The sequence below is a fragment of the Anser brachyrhynchus genome, assembly GCF_964034855.1.
Source record: "Anser brachyrhynchus genome assembly, chromosome: 1".
In the NCBI taxonomy this organism is placed as follows: Eukaryota; Metazoa; Chordata; class Aves; order Anseriformes; family Anatidae; genus Anser; species Anser brachyrhynchus.
The window spans coordinates 83747342-83775341 of NC_137694.1; the positions used below are offsets into that span (position 1 = coordinate 83747342).

A 28000-nucleotide genomic window follows, 5' to 3' on the forward strand; every position below is an offset into this window, starting at 1 on the left:
TTCTTTGAAGTGGCCTTATCTCTACTTTGAATAATAAACTGAAAAAAAATCTAAAATTATGTATTTTGTTTTAAACAAGTAACCCATTGATAAAGGCAGTCTCAGTTTCATTGAACTGCACCCTAGATCTCTTTGCAGCAACACCAAAACAAACTTGGTTTTGCCTTAAACGATAGTATCTGTAGACAGGAGACTTTTTTTTTTTTCACTCAGTTATTTTAATTTATTCTGGATGAATGTGGAGATATGTCAGCAAGTGAACAGATGTCTAAAGCTAATTTCAAAATGTTTCACAATAGTTTTCAAAATCGCTATATCAAAATGTTTAAAATGTTTTATGTAGAGAGACATATAATACACTTGGCTGCAAGGATGAGAATTCCAAAGACCTTCTCCATATTTCTAGTTAGTATCACAGGTGAATAAATCTTTCAGTTTCAGATGTGTGTAATTACAAAGCCCTGAAACATCAACAGTAGGATGGAAAAAAGCAGACTAGACAAGTATGTCTACATGAACAATATTTATGTGAATTGTAGAGTCAAAATTACCTGAAAAAGCAAGCTCTTGATAGATGTAACTCCCTACTCAGATTTTGAGGGCTGTTGCAAGTGTAGCCATTCTGCATCCAAACATCTATGTTTTATTTTCATTGTGTACATACATTCTTCTGTATTGTAACCAAATCAAATATGAATATTGGGTACAAAATTATTTCCCTAAGAGGGAAACAGTATTTGCCATTTTGCCTAATGCACAACTCAACAACGCTCCAATGGTAAAGGCACTACAAAAACACAAGCCAGAACGGTTCAATAATGGAGTCTTAATACATTGCCATTGCTGCAGGGGATATTTCTACCCTACAGGATGCTGTCTGTAAGAACAAGTTCCTACACAGTTCCTACCTATTATACCTGCAGGACATAGTGAGATTTGAAAGATTCAGCGTTATGTGACTAATGCTTTTAAATAGAAGTAGCATTTTTAGATGGATTTCATACAGAAGCAAAGTTTATATGGACATGCTGCTTATCTGCCTGCTTACCTCTCTCACTCTAATAGCCTTGTGGAATGCAGTCACTTTCAAACAAGTCTAATATCAGGCTACAGTCTCTGAGATCATTACTCTCCTGTGAGTTCTGTGGAAGTGAGCAGTTAGAGCCAAAATAGTCTAAATCAGTTGTTTCTAGCAAGAAAAATGCCATCAAAGTTTTAAGGCAGTAATTGGCTCACAAATCTGTGTAGATTAGCCACAACACCCCCACCCCCATGGTTTACCTGAGCATCACAGATAATATAGGAATTATGCAGGGTTACACACATACCTATCGATACATTGAGAAAGAACTGGGAAACAACCATCAGCTTGCTTTTCCCTTTGACTGCCTGTAGATTTGTGGTTTTAGCAGAAGAACTCCAGACACCACGACAAGAGCTCCAGTGAACAACCCTTGTGTTTTAAAAGCTTTCCATGAGGCTGCACTACAGCTGCCACAGAGAGGCAGAAAACATCCCTGACCCACCTCCCTCTATCTCTTGTGATAAGAAGTCCAGCTCCATGCACAGTGATTTGAGTCCATTGCAGATTGAAGGTATCATTATGTAAATATAAGATACTCCTGACATTTTAAAAACATCATCAAACCAATACAGCATTAAAAACATTTTGATTTTATTGATCTAACCATTTTGTTTTATTCATGTACAGTAAATGATAGGAGGTTTCAATAAGCAAATGAAATGAGAAAAGGACCGGACCACAAGGAAAATTAGTGTCCCTTTCAACACAATTGCACATACAACAGTCCATATCTACCTAGCCCAGTTTTCCATTTCTCCTAACTAAAAGCAATAAATCAGGACAATTTGTTGTTGTTGTTTTTTATTATTATTATTCTGAAAAAGAATGTTTTGACTTATCAATTTGATGTCTTCAGCATCAATTAACTATTGGACCTCAGAAGGGCATCTTCTGCTACAGCGTTTAATTTCAGACCCATTCCAAAGCCTATTAGCAAAATCCTTCAGACTGAAACCTCACTTACATTCACAACATATAGCAACAGGACTAAAAAATAAAATAAAATAAAATAAAAAAGTAAATAATCACAGAATAGAGATGGTTACATTTTGTCATGAAAAGACTAAATAATAATGGAATATCAGATTTCAATAAAATCATTAATTGCATTTTCTGCATGTTAGGCTCTGTCCTTCCCCCAAAATATGTATGAGGTACTCAGAAACTAGCCCTGACCAAATGGTCCTGCCATGTCCTCAGCTTAACACACTGTGGAGTTTGGCTCTGAAAGCAAGAGAAAATTATTCCAATCAAGTTTAGTAAGATTACAGAGGCAGTTTAATAGAACTGCTGGGCTATATCACTACTTTTACACCTCTTGAAAACTATCAGTTTAAAATACCTGTGTAGGAACATTTTTTTTTAATTCATTAAAAATTCATTAAAAAAAGCTACATGCAAAAAAAAATATATATATATATATATCAGGCCCTCACACTGTATCTTATTGAGCTTTTACACCTATTTTTAAAATGTGCAGAATCTCTACTTTGGCAGAACCAAACCATAGGATGGTTTGAGTTGGAGGGAACCTTAAAGATCATCCAGTTCCGACCCCCCATGCAGGGACACCTTCCAGCTAGACCAGGTTGCTCAAAACTCCCTCTAACTTGGAAACATATATTATTTAAAAACACTGTGAACTTGAATTAAAGCAGGAAAATTCCTTTAACACTTAGTCCTATAGAACTGAAAAAAAAATAACAACAACAAAAAACTTTCAAAAAACTTCCACTTTTACCATTATGGTAGACTTTTGCTAAAGAAATCAAGAGAAAAACAGAATACAAGATGTAGCCAAAAAAAAGTGAATGTGCTCAAGATTTTCTTCACTTAAGTAAACACAGCACTCATTTTGCAAGTCCCTTAATGAGTAAGTGTTCAAGGAGATGAAGGTGGTTTCAGTCATTTTTACTATTTAGACATTTAGTCTGGTTATAGTCAAGCAGAGTCTTGTTGCTAAAATCTCAGTTACCACTTTGAGAATTTAAGTTTTGATAGAAGTTTCATTTATGCCATGTGTCTCTTGAAGGCTCTCTTCAGCGAGATTTTTTTGTTTTTCTCTATGGAGCAAGTAACTTGAGTCCAGTTAATAACAGAACAATGACCATAATACCTGTGATAAACCTGCTGTTTTTGGCTTTTTAACTGCTCCAGTCAATGCTAAATATATCAATATCCCAGACATTACGGATAAATTCTAAACTCCTAATATGTACTTCACATGACCCTAAACAAAATATTTGAGTACAAGTGGAGAAACGCGCAATAACCGCAGTGCTCAACTACTTATCACTTCAGCACATTTCTACAAGAGTACAATGAATTTAGGTATTTTGTTTTCTTAGTCCTTAGATGAAAACAGGATAATTCCAAAAAGCAAAATGACTTTCACACAATTTCACACAAAAACAAATACATCACCTATCCTTTACATTTTGCTATAAAATACATTGTATAATAATAGTTTTCCATGCATATTTAGACTTTGTAGACCACTAAAGATAGACAAAGATAAATGCATAAAGCTCACTGAGCTCCGTCTAACAGTTAAATGTATATAAAACCATATACACATGCACACACAAAGAAATGTGTACATATACAGACATACACAGAAAGCATGGCAGTTTTATGTGGTTTTGTGACACAACTTACTGCCAAAACAAAGTAACCTAACATTTTACTTGTTTTGTTAGAGAAAAATTGTGCTGTTTTTTCCCTCTGTCTTCAAAAAGAACTGTACAAGTATACAGGACAAAAACCAAACACCTATTCATTGTGTATTTGGCTCCACGGATACTATCTGTTTGTAAACCTGCGTGTTCAGATTGCCTGTGACTGTACACAAGACAACAAGAGTAAAAAAAAAAAAAAAAATCTACTCATCATCATGCACACAATATTATTAGAACCGTACCACAGAGAAAATACAACTAGACAGGGCAATGGGAAACTCATACTGGTGCTTTAGAAATACCTGATGTATTTATTTTATCAGCTCTTTGACATCTATTGTTTCTATAGTCAGAGTATTTGCTACCAAATTAGGATAGGGTTTTTAAAAACAGTCAATGTTGGTTCAGTCTGCTACCACTGAAGTTAATGGGGGCCAGATTCACATATGGTGTAAATCGGCTTAATCCTATCAAATCCAGCTTTGAGTGTTTTATCAGTAACTTCACTGAGTACAGATTAGGTGACTGACGAGCATTTTGAAAATCCCACTCCTTAATTCTTCTGCACACAGTAAATTTAAAGCCCAGTAATTAAAAAGGAAAAAAAAATTCTAGGCAAAAATGAGGCTACCAGCTCTGGAGGATTCTACTTTTCCTGTCAATGACCATCCATCTGAGGCCTCTAATATAAGTTTTCAAAGACAAACCTGTGCATATTATTATTAAAAGGAATTCTGTCTCTCACTCAAAGGGCAGTAGTAATACGCTTACTAATTCCCAACCAGCTACCCACTTGTGAACTAAATACTCTCAAAGCTATTTGATAACATCAGAGACTAGCAGCATGTACAAGAGTTATGTTTTTAATATTATCTTCATCTGAGTCAAATTAAGACTATAATTGCATTCATCTCAAGATGCAACTGTACAACTGAAAGCACTGGGTCAGTTAATTTGTCAGTCTTAAGAAGTTGAAAATTCCTTTGTAAATGATGCATTAAAGTAAGGGACTTTTGCCATAAAAGGAAGAGGGATAATATCCTTTGCAAGGGTACAAACTTTTAGGGGCATAAATTTCCCAGTGTAGAAGAACAATTGAACATTGCACGTGTATTGTTAATTTTCACTTATAGAGTGCAATATTGAGTCCAGCTTCAGCTTTGCCAAAGCACTCCCATTTGTTAGAAATGGTTTTGTACCACAGACAAAGAACCAGACAGACCGAACTGATGAACCGCTGAAACATCAAAGATAAGATAACACAACCAGAGGATTCTGTGGGATAGTTTTTATTTTGCACTGTTTGGAAGACCAATCTCTTCCATAAAGTTCCTTCCCTCCCGATTTGCAAACCCTGATTCTGTAGGTAATAATCATTTTCAGAAAAGGTACCAGGCTAGAGCCCAACTAAATTTGTAGGCAGTATATATCTTGTACCATCTCATTTAGTGCTCAATGCCTGTCTGTGAAGATACTCTGATATTAGAGAGTCAGAGAGGAAAACAAAGAAGGAAGCAAAAATACATTTAATCAGCTGTGTATCAGGGAATATAGTGTACCTTCCAGGCTGTCTATGGAGTTGACCAGACAGAACAGGCATTTTCTTAATGATAAGGGTTATGAGAAGGCTGAAGGCAACACAAGCGACTCTTCTCCCTAGGGCCCAGCAAGGAATTGCGAGGGACTCCCAGTGCTGTCTCTCTCGGGAACAGCATAATATCAAAACCGTGAGCATTCCAAACCAATATGTTTTCTTGCAGTTAGAAGAACACTGTTCCTGTTCTGAACACCTATCTTACAGTGGCATTTTTTCCATGCCAAATGTCTCCAAATGAAGTGAAAAAGGTATGCATGTGACTGAGATTTCCACATTATAAAAACAGAGAACATGATATTTGTTTCTGAAAATTGTTTCTGAAGTTCTTACACACATTGAGTTGAACATCATCAAAAACAGTCAGTGGCATATCATCATGTCTCCAGCACAGAAAAACAAATGACTTCTTAACTGAGAAAAAGAATATGAAATAATTTCATTCTTATTATTCCCTGAGACTGGAACCTGTCTCACAACCTGTTTCACAACTGGAATCAGATATTTAGAAAGACTCTGTCCTCTTTATTCCCTTGTGAGTTTAGTTACACACTTGAAGGGTGCACATGTAGAGCGTTTTTACAGCTTTCTGACAGTGATAGTTTAAATGGTATTTTCTATGATAATTTTCACTTTCAAGGCCCCTTAACCTCTTACCTCTCCACCTTATTGTCTTCTGTTTAATCAACATTTCCTTTATTCCATTTTCCCCAGAGAGTGCTAATTCTGTAATATCTAAATAGCATCCCTATAACAGTAATGCTTCTGACAAAAGTCTGGTAGAACTGCTTTGCGACTTTGAAAGTTGTACTGTTGCAACACTTACACGCAACTCAGAAATTGCTAGACTGCTGATGGGCTGTCATCGTCACTTACCATCTACTTCTTTCATCACTAGCTTATGTTCCCTTTGGCTGTTTTTTGTTTTTTGTTTTTGTTTTTTTTTTCTTCTCTACTCATCTATCATATCACATCATAGACCTTCACTGTGCATGGTATCATATACAGCATGCAATGTGTACAGTTTCACCTCCTGTTTTCCTTCTCTATTTAGAATCTGAAACAACTGAACAACAGCAACTATTTATTGCAGTGTTAAAGAGTGAAGGACAACCCCCTGCTTTGCCCCACAAAGCAAGAACCATCTTTAACATCCAAATTCAATATTTATCATCTAACCTTTCAGTAAGTTAACTTCTGAAAGTTATGACACAAAAAGGCTATACAAAACTGGAGCAGCAAGAGGTGGACATTTTTTTGTGTGTAAGTGCACCTTTGCACTTAATTCCAGAGAGCACCAGATTCCTTGAAATAGTGCTGTCAGATCTGAGGTGGTGCAGTAAGACAGAGTAACAATCATTCAGTTTCTTTCTTCTTCCAGGGAAACAAGAGGAGGGACAAATCTAGTTGCAAAGGCATCAAATTTCCTCCTTGATGCACCCCTTGATAAATACATGTGTTCTACCAAAGCTGCTTACAAAACGTGGGATTTCAAGAGAAGGTTATTGAAGGTTGCTCTCCACAGGAAAATGCAAGTAAAATAAACTCCCCTATAGTGTTCATAGGGATTTATGTACAAAATCAAGGACAGAAATTAAAAAAAAAAATCCCTCTCAGGCGTTAAATCTTTAATCCTTGACTATTTGTCCAGCAAGGTGACAGATGGCAAATCTACTGCTATTATTAAAGCTCTTCCTCTGCATTGGCATCTGTTTTCTCTGGGGTAAGTGGAACTAGGGAGTTTGCCTGCCTAACCAAATCAGCTAAGTCTAGATATGACTCCTTTCAGTATATTAATTTTGCACATAACTACATTGTCTTCTACTATCACATTGTCTTCTACCATCATGCCTGCTGGTTATATATTAGTTTGTCATGATATTCTGTTCCAGTCTGTGCATAAAGGGGAATCTAAAAAGATATTAATTTACACCTACCTACATATTTCTAGTACATGGATTGCAGACAAGTAGGCACCAAATATTACTGATCTCAGAGAACTGAAATTGTAGTCATGGAAACAGGATCCAAGCATCAATTTTAATTTTGAATTCAAAATGAATGATCATTAAAAGGAGGGTTAGTATTGACAAACTATTTGATACAGCTGTGTGTTCCTGCAAGTGCATCTAATCCCCCTATCATACAGGCCTAGACTGAATCCTAGATGAAAATGAAGCTGCAGGAGTATCTGTACCTACGGGCACTCTGCGGTGGGGGTGCTAGGATATCCTGAGTGCTGGATTAGTGACAAAGTCATAATTTAGTAAATAAAATAATATTCTTTGCTTCAGAGACATGAATGTACAGTTACCTGTGACATGTAACAAGAGTTTGCCAGCCAGCTTAAAATAAACAAGAACATTTTATTTCATGCAAATACGTAAAAACACTGAGGGGTTAAAGAATAAACTTGCTCACCTTTTGCTCATGAATAGTCAACCTTTTCACTTTCTTGAAGCGTATGTAAATTATAGTGGTGTGCGGGACATGGGACAGTTCCGATTTCCGATTTTTTTTTTTTTTTCCCAGAAAGAAAGCTACAACCTTGTTCAGAATGCTAACTGTGGCTTTTGTCTTCTCTCAAAACCCAATCACATTCTTTCTTTGAAAACGTAAAAGTTGAATTTTGCTTGAAAGGATATTTTGCAACATTCTGGATTCCCTGTAAATTTTATTCACATTTTAATGGAAGCACTTTTCATTGCTACACATGGAACGTTAGACTAAAATTATAAAAGATAATAAGCTTTCAGACTGCAATGATATGCATAATGCTATACATCCACACCCCCTCAATACTAATACTGTAACCTACTTTGCAGAAATAAACAGCTGGTACTCACTGTATAAAACCATTGGGGGGTGTGGCAGGAAGAAGGGGGGGGATGACCATAATTCATTCACATTGACTCCATTAACTGCTTTTTGCTTTTTACAAACAATTTCAGACAAACCAAATAAAGACAAACCAAAGAAAAGAAGCCATCTGTACAAGTAAATGGTCAGTCAGCACATTTAACATACATAAGCTGTATCACTGAACAATGTAAACATTAGCTCCCTGAGCTGACATTCTGGGAAAAAAAAATAAATTATCTGCATCTTTCATGGGTGTGACATTAAAGCTGCTGTGAAGTGATATACCTTGCTGTAGAGAAGAGGGCAAACATACTTGATCCATGAAGAAGAAAATGGAGGAAAACAGTCTCAGTGGTCATTTTGGTCTCTGACAAAATGAGCAAGATTAACAACAAAGAAGCTTAAAACATGGAAAATGAAACAATCATGGTCTTGTCCATCATACTTTTTTTTTTTGGTCAGTATGGATGCAAGTGAACAGCCTAGTAAGAAAGAAGCAAAATACAGGGGATAATACAAGAAAGATATCTGTTGTGATACATGCACATTTACCATCTGCCTCCTAAACAAAATCATTGTTTAGTTCTAAGAAATATTTTTTGGCATATGCACGTTTTCTCAACTTCTTAATTATGGACAATTTGCTTTCTCCTCCTACCTACATGATTAAGCTGGCTGATTTATTTAAAATGAGCCTTTTGGCCTTTTGAATATAAAAAACCCATTAAACTGTATGACTCAGGCATGTACCATAATTTTTCCAGCAACAAAACAAAAGGTCAAAGGCTGAGCTTAGAATTGACAGGCTAGCTGTGCTGTAAATCAATACTAGCCTTTGTTGACCACAGTGATCACTTTACAGATAAAGGTCAAATCATTTAGAAGGTTCAAAGAATAGTAATGAAACCTTGTGCTTAAATTCCTCTCTTTTCCTACAACCCCCTATAACCCAACATTATTTCTCTTGTGTTAGTTCTTTACTGAATAGAAACATGAAATGATAAACTATAAATCATTCAATTACTAATCATAAATGGGAGTGACAAATCATCATCCATACACTCTAAAAGTTCCCCTGACACCAGAAATTAAGAGGGTGATGCCTTTCCCTGCTGGCCTAAGAGAGTGGTTACTGGTGCTGTGCTAGTGCTAAAATATCACTTAATTTGGAATTCACCATGAGACTACTAATTGGGTCAATAGCCAGAAAGGGAAAGTAGACAATGACAGTCTGTCACTCAAACATGCTTTCGCTATCTGCTTAGAAGAATTGTATGCATCTGAAAAGAGCTGTTAGCAATGGGATGCAGCTGCAATTACCCAAGGAGAAGCAAGGACTAGAACAATACTGACTGGATCTGTCTGTATACAAGATGGTAGGTTCCTCACCCTGCAAACCCACCTGAACCTCTCTGATGTTTCCTATAGCACTGCCTCACTGCTCATCCCATCAGAAAGCAGCACTCTGACCCAGGTCAAACAAGAGAAAATTCAGAGAAAGGCTAGAAGACAGAATTTATACCAAAAATAGAAGGGTCTTGATGATCCAGAGTAGCTCTGACTATCCTTTGAGAGTCAGAAGCATGTTCATTGTCCACAATGAAAGGAGAGAGCTAATTCATGCAAATCTGCTTTTGGAACAGACGCATCTCATCTTGAGATAAGTTGCCGCAAACTAATAATTAGATGAAATTAAACCATGAAACATTTAATTACACAACTTTCAGAGTCATCACTTGTTCTGTCCATGCAAATTCTGTAACCAGGGCTGCTCCCAGCATTTACTTTGTGAATGCATTCGGAAAGGCAGCACCTTGTCTGATCATTTCTATTGACCCATTAAGGTTCTACAGGTTTCCACAATTTTCTGCTCCTGACTTTGCATTCTGATTTGCCTTCAGCTTCTTGCCTATTGATGGATCCCTATTAGCAAGACTGTAAGCCACTTTGTCACTGCTCTGCAGGAGAGCAAGAGGCTTTTTCCCCTATTTCGGCACCGTGGTGATCACAGTCCAAGGATTCTGAAGAAAAGACATTTTTCTTGTGGTTTTGATGAAAGTCAGCAGCAGGAATTTGCCCCTTACTGGAAAGTCCTGGACTATTTTTATTTTATGCTTCCCTGGAGTCAGTCAAGAAATCTTAAAAAGTATGAGGTTCTCTCTGAGGTAAGAAACATCAAGAAATGACTAACTGATCTAAGTGCATGGTTTTACCTCATTCTCAAAATTTCTCCTCTCACTGCTCTGCTATTGTTCAGGGCCTTTCTGCCCACCGTGTCAATATAACTCATAAGCAATTTGTAGCTTTCATGAATTTTATCTCCTTTTTATAACAAAGTTGCATCTGAAGTAGAATTTGGTGTGCAGCTTGATTCAAAGGTCCTACTTTTATAAGCAACTACCAAAAAGATTCAAACAAGCTTCTTAAACTCAGTCTTTCAATGTGCTACGTGGCCTGCTGAAATCACTGTATTTTCCCCCTTGTTTACAAAACAGCAATGAAATTCTTAACCTGGCTATAGGATGGCCTGCCAGCTCACATCAGACATCATGCATAGATTACCTTAAAATGGAAACATTAATTTAAAATGGACAGGATTTAAAAAAAAAAAAAAAAGTGCAAAAAAAACCTATCTTCCTGTGGTTTTCCAAAAGCATTCCAAAGAGGTTACTTGCATTGCTTTGAAATTGGTTTGAGTTATGGGAAGGCCATAGCCTGAGACCGGCAGCTGAGACAGCAACGGAGATGAAAGTTTTTTTAGCTTCCAGATTCGAGGGGAGAACAGCTGCTCCAGCTGGTCCTCTCAGATCTCAACACTTACTACAGTGATCGAGAAAGCGATAATGTTTTATGTCTCAGTTTGAAGAATGCATTAATAAAAAAGTCCTTAAATAAAACAAACGAAAAAATCAAAACAATGAATCAAACACTAGACTTTTAGCTCTGGAAACTGAAGTGGGTTGATTTTAGCGAAACTGGGTTCTGTTCCATCCTGAACTAGTATCTCTGCCTGAAACTGCCATTGGTGTGAGTCAGTACTTTGGTTTTAAACAACAGGCATTTGGTTACGTTAACCCCACCAATATTTAGATTATGTTTTTAATTAATGTAAGTAGCATATATATGAAATAGAGAAGGTTTTTGTAGGACACTAGAAAAGAAACATAACACCATTAAATACAGACAATGGCAGATATAATGGACAAGTGTTATTTGAAACATATTTTCTAAGAAAATATTGCAATAATAACCAAAGTGGAAAGGTCTGCAGATCTTTAAGATCAACAGCTCAACGGTTACTGAGCCCTCAGCTCCCAAATGACCGTGTGATACTGCACATGCCCCTCCAGGAACTTCACAAGAAAGTTACTGGGGGTGGAGAAATGGGAGGACCACAAAAATAAATTTTGGAAAAAATAAGCACTTTATCCCATAGGTACAATTATAATGTCATTGCTAACTTCAGAACTTACCTACAAACAAGTACTGGTTTTAGAACAAAATGGTAGCATAGTTACAGTTGTTAAACTATTCAAGTGTGCTTAAAATAATACGAATTTCTAGTTGGTTAACCGAAGTTATCAGATGCTGGAACAGAACATAACTTTGTAAAGCGCAGGGGAAAGCACCAAACCAGAAACTCACACGAATTTCCAGGCTGAGTTCTCCAAATGTTTCCGTTCACAGCTGATAACAATGAGAGCCGCTGAACATAAAATAATACTGATGACACTAGTTCAAGGTGTCTAAATGTGATCGGAGCGCTTTTGGGAATTTCACTTCTGCAGTGTTGTGTTCTTGGTCAGCAACCAAGAGTTTGTCAAGAAACACCTTCAAAACACACCAATGACTTCTTCAAAAAGCACCTGCAGTCACTGGTATGTTGAACTGTGATGTAGATAATTTTGTGATAATAATGTATTTCAAATATGCCTTTTTATTTTTAATAGGAAAAAAAGTCTTCTTTTAAAGGAGATTGGCAATTGTTTTGGCAGTGGAAACTTCTGTAAGAAAATGAAAGAAGTATTTAACCAAAATCATAGAAAAACTTTAGGACTGAAACTCAACAGCTGCACTTGAAAGATGATATAATGATATTGCATCAGATCGGTTCAGTAGCACAAAACACAGCATGAGGGTTAACAAGCTGTTTGAAAACTATTTTTTCCTTCTTTAGTCATCTAAAATACAGCATATAAAGTTGATGAGCTTCATCAGCCACAGAACTAACAAAATATTCCTGTATCTTAAAGTACCCCTAATTAGTCCTTTAAAAAAAAAAACAACTCATCGCTGGCTATGGTAAAAGGTATCCTTCAAGTCTTCTTCCTCTTTTTTCCTAATAGTGAAAAATTTGATACAAGCAGTTATTTGTTTTCAGAACAATCGTGGTTCTATTAAGTTAGCTAAACCCCACGGGCAGCTCTAAGTCAATATGAACAAAAACCTGCAAGTCAGAATGCATGAAAACACGCATTTAGATAGTCACAGATGCAACATTATTTACTGATAATTTGTTTTTAAAAATAAATAAGATCAGTCTTGTTTAATGTCACAGGACAGATAGTAGAGTTTTAAAAAAAAAATTTGTGATTCATTATAATTAAAACAGCAAACAAATGAAAAATCCCTCTCCACAGTAAACCTCATATAAGAACCACCAAGCAACAGATACGGCATAAAAACTACAGTTATACCACAAAACTTTGAATGCTTAATTATGTACCATACGTGAGTCTTACAGTATGTTTTGATCGACCATCCTTAAGAAATGTCATCTGAAATGAACCTGCTAAAATTTTCTCCCCATGAAGCAGACCTTAAAATATTACAACAAAATTACCTTTTTTTTTATTCACTGTTACTAACTTATGTACATTTTTCTTTTTTTTTTTTTTTTAAATAGTGGAATCTTCGCATTTACAAAAGGATTTTGTACATGTTTTCTTGCAGCTGCTTGAGAAATGAACTTCACAGAGAAGTCAGTGGTATATAATTATTCTATACTTTCAAATGGCAGGTGCAAATGTTTGAAGCTTTTGTTTCTGCAGTGTGGGAAGTGATTCATTTTTATGTTGCTGTTTTTAATTAGTCTATATTTGGAGAATGGATTTGAGGCAGAGTTCTCAGAGCTTTCAGACACATGTTCCGATTCTAGGTTTAAAGAGGTAGTCAGGAAAAACAGCACAAGCTTCCGGAGAAATGCAGACATAAGAGGTAAAGATTAATTTGTTTAAGATAGGATTCTGGACCTAGTTAAGTCAACAATTGGCAATCATCGGCCCAGAATTTCTTTCTAGCCACTGAAAGTATGTTTCTTTCTAAGCTAGCTACTGGCCCCCACGTTTTGGACTCTCTCACTTAATACTTCAGAAGCTCCCTGTACCAAAACAAGCAGCCCCACTGGTACTTCAGTGAAAAAGACATACCAGTAAATCTCCGCAGAAGTGGATTCATCACACCCAGCAGCCTGTGAAGTAGCAGCACCGTTTATTTTAGTTATAAATTGCAAGCGGCACAACTACCTAACCTACCGAGGGATCACAAAGCATTAGCCAACACCAGATGGCTAAAACACTGTAAAAGCCAGTGTCCCAGGAGCCAGAGCACATCAGGTCCTACAGCCATGGAGAATAGACTTGAAGAAGCCTGGGCAGCGGCAGGGAGAAAGCTGGGGCAGTCAAGGGAAGCTGGCTTTGAAATGGGGCATGTTGCCCCCATGGTTAGACTAGACCTCAGGAAAACATGGCAAAAGACTCTCTCACAAAGCGCAAAATAACCTGGCAGAAGATTCTCAAAGTACAAAATAATCGCAGAGCAGGTCACACAGACACTCTTTAGTCTTCTTGCTGAAGACTGGTATTTTACTCTAGTTTTGTACTTATCTAAAACCCAAACTTTCAGCAGTTGCCACATCTGGATCTCCCCACTCACGTTGCTGGGCAAGCAGGCATCCCAGTCCATGTCACTATTATGGACGGAAATTTAAAAAGAACGATCACTTTTCAATCTTGTATATTCTGTTGTACATCCAGACACAGCCACAAATTTTGGATGAGAAATCAATATCAAAACCAAGTCTGTTAACTCAGAGGGCTAGAATACTTAAATATGTCATGATCTCAGTAATTCCTGTGAACATTTGGTGTTAACACGCTGCGCTTTCAATGAAAGGGTTGAAAAGCATGTTTCACAAAATTACCACTGAGATCATCCCACTTTACCAGAAATAACTGTTACTTGGGTTACATGTTGCTCCTGCAAGCCAAGAGTAGCATCAGGCAATTGCATTTGGCTGCTGAACATTGCATGCAATGTTTTCATTTAGGAATGCTTTAAGACAATGACATTGCCTCCTCCTTCAGAACTGACTTTTGGGACACATCCAGCAGATGACTGCTACAACTCTAGAAAGAATACTTAGTGTTGAAAAACAAAACAAAATCTCCATGACCTCAATGGAAGCAACATACAATAGTAAGCAATTATCTTCTACTTTCTTAGTCTTTTCTTAGATCAGGTCCACTACCATCTAACTACAACAACTTAGATAATTTATTTTCAACTCAAGAATAAGTTTCCAAAATAAAGCACCTGATCTTCCTAAGTTTAAAACAAGTGAAAACAATGAGGTTAGATTGTATGACAGTGAAATTCACATTTTTGAGTGTCAAATGTGCTAGAAAAATTACAACTTCAGAGACGTTGGTAAAACCATCTGTGAAACTTTAGATGAAAAAATTGAAAGATTAGTCTAAAACGAAGCTATCTAATTTATTAAATTATTAGTTGGAACCCAGAAATTATATCAGCCAATTTTAAGAAAACTATTCTATTAGTTACACATTCCTTGACATTTTAGATCAGAATTACACATCCATAAGGTGCAATCAGCAAAACGGCAGACAAGAGCTCATAAGGTTTACTTCAAGAACAAAAGCCCAGCTCTGTTTAAGAGTTTGTAAGGGGAAACACTGAGTGCATTTTTGGAATGACTTTATAGTTTGACAGTAAAAAATAAAAATAAAACAAATCATCTAATTCTCATTTTACTAGATAAGTCCTTTGTGATTTGACTACTTCTTCATGAAGTGCTAGACTATCTGCAGAATATAAGTCACTATTTTAAAATACATATATTTCTTTCCTTTTGGTAAAAATAAACAGGATATTAATCAAAACTGCAAGACCATCATCAGCTACAACACATAATTTGTAAGCAGTATTGCTCTGAAGTTAAGAAAATCTTCAAGCTCCACTGTTGCTTTTACAGATTCTTGTGGGCAGCAGTAAAACTCTAAATAGTTACGCCAACACCACACTACTGCTGAGTCAAATGCCTGAAAATAAATCCAAGCATTAAGAAAGTCAGGAAATACTATTATTTGTGGGGAAATATGAACTAAGTTCTAGTGTTATTGTGGGCAACTATAACCAAGAACGTGAAACTGGGGGGAAAAAAAGTCACGGACTGGGAGATGGTGGTGAACAGCAGCAAGAAAACTTCATCTTCCTTCTCTCTTTCTCAAGAGGCTTTGCCATGGGAAAGCAGTTGAAAGCCCCTTCTCATCTCACTTTCAAGTGTCAAAAGAGAAATACTGGCTAAAACCAAGTCTATGAACTACTGAAAAAGGATCTGATCAACACTAGATGCCAAACCTAACAATTGGTACCACAACCTCTGCATGAGCTAGCAGCCTCCAAACTTTTGTCTACCTATTTTATTCAGACAAAGCAGGCTGTTTTCCACGTGGGTGATCTCAATGTTTCTTTTCTAAGGGCATTCATGAAAATAACCATCTTTGTAATAAACTGATGTAGACTAAAGTTTAATGAACTAATGGAGAAGTACTTGAATTAAATTCAATACCAAAGGTGTTGACTTTCTTGTATTTTTATGTTCATACAGAAACTACTAACAGATTACAAATGAGATCACATGAGATGTTAGGATAAAACTAGCATTGCAGTAATTATACATCAAACAGACTTTTTGCTTAAGTACCCCTTAACTTTTTTCTTTTCTTTTATTCATTTATTTATTATTAAAAAGAAATCCCATCATGCTCACCACCACCAGAAAAACGTCAAAAGTTATGAAAGCTGAGATGTGTTAACTATGTGGAGTCCCAACTCAATTTCTAGGCCCTGATTCCTGAAAATAACACTACAAACTTCTGGACATGACATATAGAGTAACTTCTTAACTACAAAGTTTGTGAGCCACACAGAATCTAACCGAAATTTCAGACATTTAAAAGTTCTAAAAGAAAAGTACATAAAGAACTAAGATAACCTTACTGGATAAGATCTGGTATCTGTAACTACCTTTTTCAAGTTCTATACTAAAAATTAAAACCATTAACAAGCATATATATTTCATAGCTAACCATTTCTTATAAATACTGCGAATAACTCACAAATGTTATGCATTAAACATAACATGAGTCTAAAGCCTGTTCCTATGGTTCCAAAGGCCTTACTGCAAATCCACAAAGTATTTTAACTCCGTGCAAGAAGCTGGCAAATGAAAAACCACTTCTGGTACAAAGTCAAACTTCTTAATGCTTTACCAACCTAGAGCCAGCCCTGAAGCCATTTAAGGATCTTGTATAGGTCTACATCACACTTACATTTAAGATGAGCGTTTTAGTACATTTTAGGTAAAGTCAAAAAGATCATTTATGAAAACACTTTCCTCTCAGAATTTATTTGGATGACTCAATAATTTCAATTAAATCACATTCACTAGCATTCTGAATGTTCCCATTTTTAAAAATTGTTATTTTTTGTTTTACAAAGAATACATTAATTTATCATTGAGGCTGTAAACAATACCATGAATATTTTTCAGTACATTAACAGAAAAAAATCTTTAAATTAATAAACCTCTTACATTTTTAAAGGAAATGAGTTCTAGAGAAAAATAGATCTAAGTGATCAAAAAGTCACCAGAATGAGTGGTAATGATATGGGTCAGGTCCCTGATTTTACTTCAACCCTGAAAAATGTTAATATTCTAAGTCTTATATTTCATTTTATTTGTCTTCCTTTCAGCAATCCTCTGACAGTGATTGCAGCTATTAAACAAAAGACTAACAAATGAGCATTTTCTGTTCACTCATTCACAACCAAAAGTTTATCATCTAAATAAAATAAAACACATGCTTTCAGTAGAGATAATAAAACTATCATTAATTTCAATCAACAATGATTTTTACCATGTAGACCTCCATTTCACAGCTTGCCTACACTTCAAAAGCACTTATCACTGTCATAATTTGTATACATTTTTAGACCCCAGTCTTGTAAAGCTTTATGCACTAAAAACATTTTCCAGTGTTGCTTTCTAGTTCCCTCGGAAAGAAGCCGCAATTTTATTTTAAGGTTGGAAAACGTACTTAAAATTCTGAAATAGAAACAGATAATAATGGAATGTATCGCCCCTTTTTTTTCCTTTTTTTTTTTTTTTTAGTAAGTTAAAGTTTGTCAACTATGTTTTTGGATTTTGTTTTTTAGTTTAAAATATTTAGTAGCTTTATCACACAGATAGTAAGAAGACCATGGAGACCACAGGCGCTTAAGTCTACGTGTAGAAACGATGATCTAGATATGGATAGGATTGTCACACATCTTGTAGGTTCAAACAAGAAAAACAGTTAAGAAAATCAGATATGCACTGCCATTTCTCAACCTGAAATAAACAGGCACTGATAGGATGATATATCACAACAATGTTAGCAGCTAGCCCACAAAACTACAGAAGCTAACTATTCCCACCTTTGGAGGAAATCAACTCACAGCCAGATCTTGAAAACCAAAGATTACCCCTTGATTATTTGAGGGCAGTCTCTTCTTCCTATATACGGCTTTTTCATCTAGACATTGTCTAGTGATAGCCAAGGATTCCAGATCTCATGGAGCCAAAAGTGAAGTGACTACACTGCCTTTAAAAAGGCAAACACAGTAATTTATTATGCACAGCATACATTGCATATAAGCCTCAATGGTTTATCTAATCACTCCTAAAACAACAGTGACTTTGTGTTATAAACATACACATTCCTTTTAAACTAACACACATTTTATTATTCAGATAGAACTATATACATATTTGACAAGATGACAGCTCAAGTCTGAACATGCTCCTCCCAAGCACAGAATTACTGTTTTCCTATTTTTACCCTACCTAGTAGGGTAAAAAGAAAGAAGAAAAAAAAAAGAAAAAAGGTAACATTAGTTTTGTTTCTGCTCTTGACTTCCTGACTCGCTAATTTGGACATGATGTTTCTTCTAACTATTCTATACCCCTGTTAACCTGTTCAAATTCAGCCCTGTGAAACACTATGGTGCAGACAAGTGAATTGCACCGTACTGGAATAACCACTTAAAGCGTACACACAAAGGCAAAAGAAAAATTACCTGAATATTTCAGTAAAACAAGTCTGACCATCTCTCTTACTAATCCTTACAACTCAATCAGATAAAAAGATAAAACGTGCATTGTTTAGCAGAGGTTATTATATTCCTTGCTTTAGACTTGTAAAATAACCCAGCCATATGCTTTAATTTCACAGAAGTGTACATAGCATTAGCCTAAGGTATTGAAGGGATTTTTATATCTTAAAGATTATGCTTATGTAACATGCAGATGCAAAAACTATGTAATTTACAATTATAGACCATTCATAAATAATTCTATAGCAGAAATCACATTCAGGAGACCACCAACATCCTTATGATACTGTGAACACTTCAGTGGAAAGAGAAGGCAACACAGAATATATATCAGAGTAATAACATTTATTTTTTCAACAATTTGCTCCATGGAGTAATAGCTATCAAGCTATATGGCATGCATTTATTGCATGTAGGAGAGTGTGCTTGTACTGATCTGATAAGAGTGCTAAGTGGAAGGTACATGACTTTCATTAGAGTGTCATGGCTACTGTCCAGAAGGACTTAAGCATTGCGCTTATATCTAATTAAAATGTAACATTTGATTCTTTCTATCTAGAAAGGACATGACTTCTGAAGCATCAAAGGATACTGCAAGTAGAAAATATATTATCCTTCAGAACAGTAACTGCCAAGAACTGGCCTGCATTTCATCCTCTTATAGTTAATGAGCATAAAGCAGCACAAAGCAAGCATACTTGAAAAAAATAAACTGGGCAAGTAATACTTCAGCAAACAAATGAAAGCAAAAAAAAACATTAATAAAACTAGACAAATGGTTTGTTTTTAAAAACGCAATATCTCTAGAAGGTAATTTACAGCCACTAATGTCTTAGTTGACCTACTACATACAAAAAAAGAATAAAAGTGCTTTTTTTTTTTCTTATGCATTAGATGAAATAAAGCAACTGTAACAATTATGCCGAATACAACCCAAAGAAACGAAATGATGAAGAAAGCAGGAAATTGTTGAATAAGCTGGTATTCTGACATTATTACTCTCTTGGACTAATATCATTGTTTTATTCAAAAAGCTTGCTGACTTTAAATATTTTTGTTCTTATTTTAATGTACGCTGTTGATGATGCAACAGCTATAAAAAGTGCTCCCCTGGCTAGGACCGCGACATGTTATCTCTGCCTGAGAGAGAAGTCAACAGTCACAAAAAAAAGAGTTTAGTTTTCTAAAAATGTTTAATTAATTGAAAAGAGACAGAAGACAGGAAACATAGAGGATCTTGAATAACTAAGTCATTTATGGAATACTGATTTGCAGTGGTCGGTGTTTGGGTAATACAGAGATCATCACAACTAGTCTCCCAAGACCACCTTTAGAGGCTTGAATCTTCTAAAACCATGAATGATACATTTTTTCATGTGCGTTCACTGGGACCTGAGAGAACAAGCAAAACATTTTGGGTCACTTGCTATCATCTCTTAATTATGTATTTTAATATCTGCTTTATAACATCATATGCTATGAAGTTTTGATTGACTTGTAAACTAGCCGTGCCTGGTGCTCTAGCAAGATAGATAGATCTCTTCACCTTTCCACATCGTATATTTCTTTTATGTGCATATGTGAGAGAGAGCAGGAGAACGAAGGGGAGTGCATATATTTTGCTTAACATGATAGTTTCTCCTGTAAGGCAGTCTCAGTGAGACAACTACCTTGTGAAGCCAAGGACTTAACGAGGCAAAAGTTTCACCTTTTGAGATGCTATTCTTTTGGGGCTAATAAGAAGTAGCAACTGAAAAGTGGTCAAAAAACTGTTCCTTCAGGCAGTCTTCTGTGACATTCCACTGAAGGACACAGCATTGTGGACTTTGACACAATAGGTAGTTATTTTGCATGCAAAACACTGCGTCACTGCTAAGTATTAGACTGTACCATGGAATTATTGGTGATGATTTTCTGTAAAAATATATATATATATAATTATATGGTTATTCAAGAATCTTTTATAATGATGTAAATATACAAACCTCGAGGCACCTTTACATTGCTTAAAAGTATAATTGGAACCGCTACAAAAGCAAAGTGGCCTACCAGCATAAACGGGGCCTGCATCTCCATGCAAGGCAGGGCCTAAAGTCTCCTGAGGTTAAGAGGGGAGTAGCCCATTTATCCCTCTCCTAAAAGGTTCAACTCTTTTACAGACCAGTGATTTTACAGAAAATATCCTCGAAGGTCAATTCATGTGTCATCACTGATGTGCACAGAAACCTGAAGCCTAACACCATCACTACCTGAAAGGCTCCTCCTACATTCAGGAAGTGGCTAGAAGGACTGCTACAATATTTGTATTTTGGAGATGATGAAAGAGCAGTGAGGGATGATGGAGTGTACGACTTTGGTATTTAGACTGTGATTTAGTGGATTTTGCATGAACAAAGCATTCTGAAATCAGCGACTGCCACATGGATCACTGGTGACTCAGAAAATATTTCAGTGGAAAAAATACACATAGGCCCTTGTTAGCATTTTGGCAACACATCACGCTGTTTTTCTGCCAGATGTGCAGAAGCTGAACTGGCATAACATCATGCTACACACTGTACATCCTGCACGTATCTTTCAGCTGTGATGGCTCATGTATAACAAATGGCATCCGAGAACCCATAAATATCAGTAAACAGTTCCAGCCTCCTAATAGCTTCTCTCTCTCTCTTTTTTTTTTTTTTTTTTCTTAAGTTGGCATTTCACACGAATAGCAAAAGGGCCATTTCTACTGTTTTGAACATAGAGCATTAGCTTTAGGAAAGGACAGACAAAGAAACACACACAAAAAAGATGCAATACAAAAACAGGAAAAAAAAAAAAAAACGAAAAAAAAACCACCCAAATTGCTTTAATATGCAAGCAAACAAACAAATAACAAAATCCTCACACAACCTAAACTGAATACATGCAGAATTCAGCTACTGCAGAGTAACTTCACGTAGGTAACTGAGTAATCAAGTGCAACTAGGATAAAACTGATGTTTGACTTTCTGCCACTACTTCCAGGCAGGAAGCATTACCACTTACACAGTCCATAGGCTGTTAGGAAAGTCCAGGCTGAGACCTGTGGCAGACATTCCACTTCTTTAAGCCACACTTTCATTTTTTATCTGTGTTACAGCTGCAAGCCCAGCAGTATGCATACAAGAAGTCTAAATCTTCTTCCATCCAGTGCTCTAGCTCATTAAAAGTCACAAAATGTTTCCAGATAGAGAAAATAAAAAGGGCAAGGTTCATAATAGGATTTACAGAACAAAACATCCCTTTCACTCACTGTAACTCAGAGAACATTTATATTAAAGGGGAAAGAAAAAAAAAAAAAAAAACTAAATAAACGGTGGAAGAAGTTCCAAGTTCAGTCATCTGACTGTCCTAAAAGCTGTTAAACAAAAACTGTAAAGCTAGCCTATTAATCCTCTGGAAGGACTACAGTAGAAATAATAATCTATACAACCCCCATGGTTACTCTGATGTCTTTATCTGTGGAAGTGCAGTGACCCCTAAGCATCTTTGACCTATGAAGTGCTAACAGATCAAACACTCAACAGCTTTTAATATATTTTCCACATTTAAGAGTTCTTCTAATCAAATGCTAACTCTTAAGTTATTCAGCAATGAATACTCCACAAAATTCAGCCAAATACTCAGAGAGTCAGAAAGTATCAATTCCTATGGATTACATACAATATATTCTCTGCACACAATTATTATAATTTTGTTTCCTAAATTCTTAGCATTGGGAAGCATCAAATGATTGGAGAAAATAATACCAGACATGGTAATAATACATGAGTATTAAATCTATAATCTATATGAATAATATATAGAAATATTTTATCTATAGCATTACATACACTTATTCCCTAAGCAATCTTCCTTTACTCCTGAAAGGTGCATTTGATGTATCACATTCAGAAGTTTACACCAACAGGAAATATGAAGTGAAAATGTTGAACTTACTTTCACTGCATCTCTGTCCATATTCTTATAACACTGGCAAGGAAATAACTATTCTTAACATAGCTCCAGATGTGGCACTATTTAACAAAAATGAACATGTTTAATTATAGATTGACCTACTCTACTGTATTAAAATGAAAATAAGATTTAATGGTGCAATCAAATGAAACCAGAGGGGAAATGAATGGTAAAGCTGATCCAATACAAAACAATAATTTATGTAAAAACAGATGATTTCCTTAGATGGCTGTCTTCAATTATCAAAGCAGAAGTAATAAGATCAGTGTAACCAAGGACAACAGCCATTTTAGATTTTGTAAAATACTTATTCAAATTCAGTTTTGTGGGTTTGCTTTATACGATGACTAAGGGTTTATAAGGGCTTTGTATAGATGAATAAGGAAAAGATGAAGATAGAGGTGCATTAGAAGCCACTAAAATCTGTTCCAAAGAGAAACTGCCATTCACTGGAGTAACCTGTTCTAATCATGCTTCCTTTGCTTCACTTTTACTGTCACAGGAAGTAAAATGTTATTTCAAGCTTGTCTCTACCTGGCAGAAAATAAATGTTAATAATGTTTAATGACTCGTTTTCCAGTTAATCTACTGCTTGAATGCAAAAATAGTATGCTAAGTAAAATCCTTCTAAACATGCATAGTTAATAAATCCACAGTATTCAAAATAGGGATTGAGTAGGCAAACATGATTTGCAACATGTGCCAATAAGTAGCTTACCTTCTCATGAACTCCAATTTGATGATTATTTCATCTGCTTTCAGGCCAAAAATTGTTTGCACTTTAGCAGTTTGCCAGTGGGAAAACAAACTCTAGTATCTTAAGAAGTGCACAACTGAAGAACAAGCAAGTACGTATTTGAACAAAATAGTTACACAGCATAACTATTCTGACTTAATGAAAAAAAAATCAATCCATTTAAAAAAAATGCTTTACTGCTCTCTCATTTTTACCACAGAAAACATATTTAATAAAACAGTGTTCAAAAGGAAATGAGTTCTTTGTCAAAGCAAATTTTATCACTATTACTTAAAACAGAAAAATAAGCTTGAACTTCAGGATTTGCTCCACTTTTGCCCATTGGGAGGACTGTGAAAACTTTACAACCTGCCTTATCCTTATTGTGTCATCTTGCTGAAATCAAACTAAATGCCCACAGTCACTCACAATAGTTGTCTAAAAGGAAAACTGTTAAAGAAGAAAGTCTTCAACACATGATTTGCCATTATATACCTCACATTGTGACTTGCTCTGAATATGCTTGCAGGCTTCACTGACCCTCCTTCATCCTCACTGCAGAAGTAGGGTCCCAGAAGAAAAGAAACAGATAGGTGTAGCCATACCCTCTCTTTCTAGCATACAGAATAAGCAGTACTTGGAAGTCAGAAGGGGCACTTGCGTTATGGTATTTTTTTCTCTGAAGAATCCTCTTTCTGAAACATGGACTCATAACTATTTTCAAGCCAATAACTTGTCCAAACTTATATTAGAGGATGTAGTGCTCTCTACTTTCTATGAAGGCAGTTTTCTTTATTTCTGGGCTATTTCACCCTCTACGGAAGGAAAAACAAAACAAATAAACAGGAAACACAAATAAGCAAGTCCTTCAAGAGCTACATCTGAACAACAGTTATATATAACTGTATAAGTGTGAATATATAATTCACTTACAGCAAGAAAACCAGCTACGTGAAAAGTAGCCCTTAAAGATGACAGTGATTTCCACAGCTATCTACCCAACACTTCACATTTTCTGTTCAAAATATAGACTTTGTTTTAACTAAACAGTAACAATTAAAAATAAGTTTATCCAACTAAGCATAGAAAATCTTCCCATGCATTTGGCTAAGTCCGAAGGGGAACTTTAATTGAAACCAGCAGGCAGGTAAGTGTGACCTCCACTTGTGCATTTAAAAATATTGCTCCAGTAAAGCCCCAACACAAATAAACATGGGAAATAATTCTGAACATAGTTGTTCACTGCTGTGAAGAAGGGAAGTTACATATTTCCTAATACTGCAAATGCAATGATCCTCATACTAACCAAAAGGAAAATTGCTGAAGTAGATTTGTCATACAAAAATTATAATGGGTACTAATTGCAGGCACCACTCATAAATTGTGTTCCCACAGGGGTGCACAGCCCACTTGGGGGACCTGGATGTGACCCCTCATTGGAAATCACTGTTTTATCAAGTGTTCTTAGCTATGCACAAAGGAAGAACAGTAAGATTTGAAACCACCAATTCATCACGTAGGGTATTATTTTAGTTATTACAGGTATTGAATCTGTTTAGAGATTTAGTGTTTGGGAGGCAGTAAAAAACTCCCTTTTATGGATTGCCTTCTCAGGAGGTGTAGTATGTCAAGAAATAAACGAGGAAAGAAAAGGCATATGAAGGGAGGAGAAACCAAGGTAATTTCAGCAAACCAAGGACAAATGGAGGGGTGTCATGCAAGATAAAAACTAAAATACATTTTGTGTGAAAATTCTCTCTTGACATATCAAGCAGTGATTACACTTAGTAATGCTCACATGCAGACTGAAGCAAGACCGTTTACAACAGAAGAATGACATTGTCCAGTTAAAAAATGAGACAAACTTGTAATGTTATGATTAAAAGTTCTTTTTTTTTTTTAATTTTGATTTTTATTTTGGCTTATTCAAGATGGGTAGCTGGCAGGAGAGAAAACTTATATACCTTCAAGTATTTCATTATAATTGTGGAAAAAAATTGTCTGGATTTGAAAAAATATACTTTTAAATCCTGCAAAAAATGGCTTTTCCTCTAGATGAAAGGGGTAAAGTTTAGAATAGGATTATAGAGAAACTGAAATACTTGGCTTTTCTGCCCAACAAGCAGATGTCTTCTAAAGTATTTCTAAGGTGTAAAAGACAGTCTGCTGAGTGTTAGCATCATAATCAAGTGGTTGAATCGGTGATCTTAAGTGCCTGATACCAAGCATCTTATAGCGAGTCCCAGAAAGTGGTACTACACAATTCCTGAGCACAATACAAAAACTTTCAGCTTTTTCTACATATTAAGTAGCCAGTATCCAAATTGCTTTTATATCCCATTTAAAAGCAGACAAAGCAAAGAATACATACTTTTTATACTGCCCCTACTTAAAGAATTTTGACTCGACTACCTTAACGTCCAGAATGATATTAAAGTAAGATGCAACACAAAAGGATTATTGATACTATGTGAAACAACACCTTTTGTACAAAAGTATAAAATATCTTCAGTGGTAATTGCATAGTAATCTTATTTTTTCCACTGTAATGTGGAAATAGCAGCATGCATGCTCATTGCTTATGCTATTAGTTTCTTCCAAGATAGTATTGATACAAATGTGTAACCTTTAGTTAACAAATTTAGATCTTTACCTGTAATATATGGTGTTAACTCACTGATAACCAACTTTACATGAACTATGACTCTGAAATGAGTTAAGAAAGATAGAAGGCAAATATTACTTGCATTGGCGTTCAAATCAAAGCACTTTTGAAATAGGCTTTCAAAACAAATAGAGTAGAAAACAGAAAATAATAAGAAAACAATCTGCTATGTTTACTGAAGTTGAATATTGTTCAGTAATGGATTTTTTTTAAAGCTGTACTGAATGAAATTACAAATATCTAATTTAATATTTTAGAGAGATCTTTTACAAAAGGCCCATGTTACAGATATGGACAGCTTCATTATCCTCTTACTTATCCCAATTTTGCAACAAATGCAGTAGAATTATTCTCTATTATGCTAGACAAGAATAAAAACCACGTGTGCTTCAGGTTAATTAACTGATTCTGGAAAAGAGATTCAAACTATTAGATGTTCTATCTCCCACATCACTTTTATATTTAAAAAAATCATACCATAGTTTTCTCCCTCACTGTAAAACAAACATGAAATGCCTTCATCTGACATTCAGCATAAATGAAACCCTTCAGATATGAATCAGTGCTGTAGAGATTTTCCTCCTCATTTCAGTAGGTGAAGACAAGTCAGACAGAAAGCAATTGCAGTAAGTTGTACACATGCTGGAATTGCAACCAAGCTCAGTTTTATTGTACTTCAGGGCCTGCAGCGTTTACATCATACCATCAATTTTCTATTATTATAATACCATTATCAAAATTCAAAACACATCATTGAGGTTCTTCAGACATGAATGCTTCTCAACCTAAACAGTAATACTTTGTGGTAAACACTGTACTTTTATAACAACCCTAAGCATTAAAACCATAATAAAATCTTGAGGTAACTTATTCTTCAAAAGACAAAGCCTCATCCAAGAGAGAAACATCTAACAAATCCAGAACGAACAAGCTGAGCCAAATGGAAAACCGGCAAGGAAGCTTGAAACGCTTACATTTAGCAAAGATGAAGAATGCTTATTCTCCTTTTAAGAGTAGATGCACAGGTGCATGTGCACACGCACATGCAAAAAGATCTTTGCTTTTTTAAACTCATGTTTTACTTTCCAGCTTTAAACAGGGCACCTCGCTAAGAGTGGCAAGCCATCACATCAACATACAATGTCTCTAGCTGCCCAACCAAATACTGCACACACTCTGAATTGCCAAAAAAAAATTAGTTTCTGCAAGCTGAAAATATATCTGGAATTGCTAGTTGAAAATTCTATCTCATGCTCAGTAAGCAGACAAAATTACTGAACATGATGGAAAATGAGCACATTCAGCTGTATCTTCCCTGCATCATTTTACATAAATATTGGATCTGGGGTTTTGACGGTGCTTATTTATGTTTTTTGACAAAAATGGTCATTAAGTTAAGGGAAACATGGGAGACAGAGAGATGGACAAACACATACATTTGCTCTCATAAACTTTGCTCCATCATTTAAATACAAAGCATTAGCCAGGAAAAGGAGGCATCAAATTCTCCTGAGATTATTTCATACGACAGTGTCTTCCAAACTTTATCAAATATCTTGTTAGGCAAGTTTTTACAGCCAAATAATGAGAAACAGGATATCTACTTGGTCCAAGATGAGTGTCAGTTAGTTACTCAGAGCCCTATGAGCAGAGCTACAAGCACTTAAATACTCGTATAGTCATGAGTGCGGGAAAGCTGATTAGTTGGCAACACACTTTCAAAAGTATGTTTGTCCAACTTAATTACCCACTCACTTAAATGCCTGCTAAGGTATTTCTGAAGTCACACAAGACATCCATCCATGTACAGCAGAAGACTCCTAAGTGTCATTAAATATCCCAACCTTGGACCTTACAGTTTACCTCTATTTGTAAAAGTGTTTGTGAGATTCCATTATTACTCTTCCAGAAAGGTAGTTAACAAAAACGCTCCATCTACGGG

At 35.7% G+C, this 28000-nt stretch overlaps 1 protein-coding gene and 1 long non-coding RNA gene across 5 annotated transcripts in view; both read right to left on the minus strand.

The window, feature by feature from the left end:
• Nucleotides 1-28000, minus strand: part of ROBO1 (roundabout guidance receptor 1) — a 702920-nt gene that overhangs the window by 185340 nt on the left and 489580 nt on the right. The window lies entirely within an intron of this gene.
• Nucleotides 1-28000, minus strand: part of LOC308193866 — a 48813-nt gene that overhangs the window by 18004 nt on the left and 2809 nt on the right. Inside the window, exon 2 of the long non-coding RNA XR_013950015.1 lies at nucleotides 1-27993. This exon is cut by the window's left edge and continues 18004 nt beyond it. This is a non-coding gene — a long non-coding RNA (uncharacterized lncRNA). The remainder of the gene's footprint in view (nucleotides 27994-28000) is intronic.